At 47.3% G+C, this 4,558-nt stretch overlaps 1 pseudogene across 1 annotated transcript; it reads left to right on the plus strand.

Annotated features, from left to right (window-relative positions):
* The first annotated feature begins 1,709 nt into the window (after nucleotides 1-1,709).
* On the plus strand, nucleotides 1,710-3,670 carry LOC148010897 (cytochrome P450 71AU50 pseudogene; annotated as a pseudogene). Its single transcript, XR_015689492.1, has 3 exons — nucleotides 1,710-1,753; nucleotides 1,989-2,799; nucleotides 2,925-3,670. The product of XR_015689492.1 is annotated as a cytochrome P450 71AU50 pseudogene (transcript).
* Nucleotides 3,671-4,558: the final 888 nt, after the last annotated feature.

Consider the following 4,558-nt stretch of genomic DNA (forward strand, 5'->3'; position numbering starts at 1 on the left):
AGTTACCCCCGACTGCCTGCCTGAGCACCCTAACCAAGAGGGTTGTTAACTGCGCCGGGAAAGTGGACTGAACCCGCCGCGAGAGGTCTCTCTGTTGAGTGCTACTTGGAGCAGGAGGACGCTTGGGTGCTAGGGGGGACTCTAGCCGTAAATCCCTCGCCTTCCGGGCCCTGCACAAGAGGCTAACGTGAGTCGAGATTGGATCTCGAGGCCCGCATATTAGTCTACAGGCGGAAACTTAGATTAGTGATCCCTATGGATTGCTGATAGCCTTCGGACGGATTGTGGATAAGCCTACGGGCTGGACTTTATGGAATTCAAAGATAAATATGATAGCCTATTAAAAATGAACTTGTTTGCCATTGCTTTTCTATGTCAAGTGATATGGTTATGTGAAGGAACCAGTGCCTAACGGGCTAATTAAGGAAGTTGATTATTACATGTTCAACTAAATGTATTAGGTAATTAGATAATTAAAACAACGTGAGGAAAGTGCGACGGATGTGGCCATAGGTCCGTCCTACGGATGGGTGGTCTCGGTTGGCCGGGAACTTTTCTCAAAACACGATGGACAGTAGGAAGATCGTCAAAGAACACGAGCAACAAAAGTGTTGACCTAGAGTTATGATTGATCTTGATTTACGTTGTTTTAGGGAAATGGAATGGGACTATGCCTTATGGCAGAGAGGTTGAGCTTTGCATCCCTCTCATTTCCCATTCTCCTTGAACCAAGTGCAGCGTGAATCTGCTTCGAACCTGGTGTTTCTGCGTAAAGTAGTTCGCTTGGGTCCGATGCTAGTTGTCGTTAAGAAATGACCAATAAGGAAAACCCTCATTCAGGTCGATCCTAAGTGGGAATGGCTCCAATACTTCCACTACGTGGTAGACGAGAAAAGCCCTAGATCGCAAACCCCGTAACATTCCATGGGAGTGTCGGGTGGAGCTTTCTAGACATCCTTTTTGATGGACTGCTAAGACGTGTCCTGAAGATACAAGTGGACACGTTACAACTAGCTTCATTTTCACATGTCCTCTAAAACCAAGGAATATGGACATCAAGGTACAACAAACTAAATTATTCAAACCTTCAATGTGATACTTTAGAGCTTGCGTCTCTCGAGTAGCTAATGTGCCTTAGGCTAGGTTCACACTAGAAGACATAAGGAAAAAGAGGAGGTGTGTGATGATGTAACCTACGTACATTTCATTTGAAATAAAAAGGTTGTTTTCTTCCATATGATCACAACTTCTATTGGCCTCACATCCTTCGAATAAAAAATTAATTAATGAAAGATGTTATACTTCATACGTGGCAAATTTTGATTTAACAATAGAGGACATAAACTTTTATGACTAGTTGCTTTTAAAGAATTAAAACACATTTATGTGCACTTCCACCACTAGTGTGAACACCCATGCTCTTCTAGATTGCTAAAACTTTTGCCTTAGAGCGTGTATGCTTTTCCAAAAGAGTTAATTTTATTGCATGTGACAAAGCTCCATGGGCTTTCGTAATCCACCGACCAAGTTATGTACAAAACACTTTCAGCCGACCACCATACTTAAGTACAAAACACTTAGCTTGAGAGATGATTTGTGTTGGGTGATGTAATTGAACACAATTTATAAAATGGGAGGGCTTCATGCTCTCTAAATTACCCATTCTAAGAAACGAAATTTACTATTACTATACATTAGTGCCATAGAAAATGACGAACCACGAGGTCCTTGTCAGTTGTCAGAGTGGTGCCTTGTAAGTTCGTCTTTACACTGCAGATACCTCTGTGGCAAGGTCCAACTTCAACCAAGGATACGAAGGCTGAGTACCCAGGGAAAGGTTGTGATAGCCAGGACTCGTAGTAGCCCGAAGCGTGGATGAGAATCGGCGACATGGAGCTTGTGCGAACGGAAGTGCTGAGTAGTTTGGTGACAGGCGGGCTGGTGGTGCTATTGTGCTACGTTGTGTTACAGAATAGCAGGTGATGGAGGGGATTACCACCAGGACCATGGCCAATATGGCCGGTGATAGGAAACCTGTATCATTTAGCGGCTGGCGGGAAGCTCATCCACCGGAACCTGGCTCAGCTAGCAAGCAAGTATGGGCCGATACTGCACCTGCGCCTGGGGTACGTTGACACGGTGGTAATCAGCAGCCCGTCCTTGGCCAGGGAGGTGCTTCAGCACCAGGACAAGGTGTTCGCGAACCGGCCGCCCATGGAGGCCGGGCGCCGCCCGCAGTTCGGCACCGGCAACACCCTCTTCATGGCTGACCTCGGCCCCGCCTGGCAGGATCTCCGTCGCTTTGCCAACCTCCACCTCTTCAACCCCAAGCGCCTCCTCTCCTTCCAGCCCGTCCTAGACCAGGAGATCAACCACGCCATCTCCAAAATCCAATCCTCCGCCGGCACCTGTCTCGACCTCACCTCTCACATCGACTCCCTGCTCGAGAACCTCGTCTGCCGAATCGCCGTCGGCAAGCGCCAGGACGACATGTCGCACATCCAACGGCTCAAGGAGGTAATGCATAAGAGCACTCTTTTGTTTGAGTCGAACATGATTGGCGACTTTATACCCGTCCTCGGATTCCTGGACCTCAAAGTCAAGGGATCCCTCGATGAACACCACGCGAAGGTCGATGCACTGCTGGAGGAGTTGATCAAGCAATACGAGCTGTATCAGGGCCAGGATAAAATCTATGGTGTGGATGCGTGCAGAGAAGAGGCGGCAGCTGGCAGCTTCCTAGGCGTGCTCTTGGCTAGCTTCCCGGAAAACAAGGACAGGGTGAAGCAGCTACTCCAGGTACTCATGGTTTCACAAATTCCTATATGGCGCCATCGATATATTGGATTAATGTAGTTAGGAGACAGGATGCTTTATAATAGACTCGTGGTTCTTCTAATTCTCCTTGGCCTGTGCTTTCGCAGGAGCTTCTTGTGGGAGTGATTGATTCAGCAAGCTCGACATTGGATTGGGCAATGGCGGAGCTCATGGCCAACCCAGAGGAGCTGGCGAAGCTACAGAAGGAGGCGGACGAGGCGGTGGGCAGGGAGAGGATGGTGGAGGAAGAGGACATGGCGAGGCTGGGGTATCTGAGGGCTGTAGTGAAGGAGACGTTGCGCCTGCACGTGCCAGGACCGTTCCTGACGCCCCGCATGTCCAGCCAGGCTTGCGTGGTGGGCGGCTACCACCTCCCCAAGGGCACTCGCGTCATGGTGCATGCATGGGCCATGGCCCGGGACCCCAAGCTGTGGGACCGCCCGGCACAGTTCCTTCCTGAGCGCTTCCTCCTGTCCGGCGATCAGGGCAGTGCATTGGACTTTCGAGGCCAGCATTTCCAGTTCCTACCCTTCGGAGCCGGTCGCAGGATCTGCCCTGGCCTGACTCTCGGCGCGAGCATCGTCGAGTTTGCCCTCGCGCGCCTCATTCACACCTTCCATTGGGAGTTGCCGCCCGGCCAAGAGCAAGTCGACCTGTCCGAAAGCTTTGGCTTGGTAGTCTCTCGCGCGACTCACCTCGTTGCCATCCCCACTCCACGCCTCACCATCCGGACATAAAAACTTTATTATGTCGTAGTCCTTCCCTCCAGAGCTAAGAGATGGTTGCCAATCTCTCTTTTCAAGAGAAAAACTCTTTTTTTATAGAATGCTAATGTCTTGGACAAAAAGTTACGTGACAGATGATGATATCCTAACTACTCGTAGAAAAATTATCATTTTACATATATCCGAGCCTAATAAGCAAGCCACTTGTATGTGCTAGGTAACTTTAGAGTAAGCTAGTAAAGGGAATATCTCTTTGTGTGTGTGCATGTTCTTTCTATAAATACAACCAAATGTATGTAGAACTTTGTTTTATGAATGCACCCTTTTTGCATTTGTAGGTCATCAAAATCAAAATGATATTGTTACGAGTGTGGAGTGTTTTCTGGAGACCCAAATAGAGTCTAGGGAAGATGTGATGACACTAGAGGAAGCCAGAACAAGGAAGGAAAGGCTAGGTTTTGTGCAAGTTGGCATACAAATTCTAATTAACTTTTACTACCCAAACCATAAACTTGGCTTGGATAGAAGAGTGGTCTAGGATTTCTTTCATGGAATAGCCAATTTTGCGACGAGGAAGTGTACATATCCATGGTGTGGAAATATTTGAAGCGTTGATGATTGCAGACGATAATATCCACTTGCTCAAACTAGATGGGTGGAGCACATAATGCATGGTAAATAAGAAGAATATATAATCCATCATTACTTTGTATCTTGGAGATAGAGTACTTGTGTGTGTAGTGAGTGCCAAAAAGATATATAAAGCACATTTCTAGTCATTGAGTAGCAACTAGCTCATTTGGAGTATGCACATTAAGAAATATAGGACAAATAGCTCCATTTAACCATCGTTGTCTACAAGTGTGTGTGTGTATATGACACCTGTCAAATTGCAACATGGTATTAGAGCTCATAAAGAGTTCAATGGTGGGTGCGAGGCTTTTCGAAGGAGATATAGATGCTCATGAAGAGTATGATTGGCTTTGAAGTTCTGCAAGGTTTCATGATGACTAGCA

This window comes from Lygodium microphyllum, chromosome 29 (genome assembly GCF_053477565.2).
Source record: "Lygodium microphyllum isolate KBCC chromosome 29, Lygodium_microphyllum_v1.1.10, whole genome shotgun sequence".
Classification (NCBI taxonomy): domain Eukaryota; kingdom Viridiplantae; phylum Streptophyta; class Polypodiopsida; order Schizaeales; family Lygodiaceae; genus Lygodium; species Lygodium microphyllum.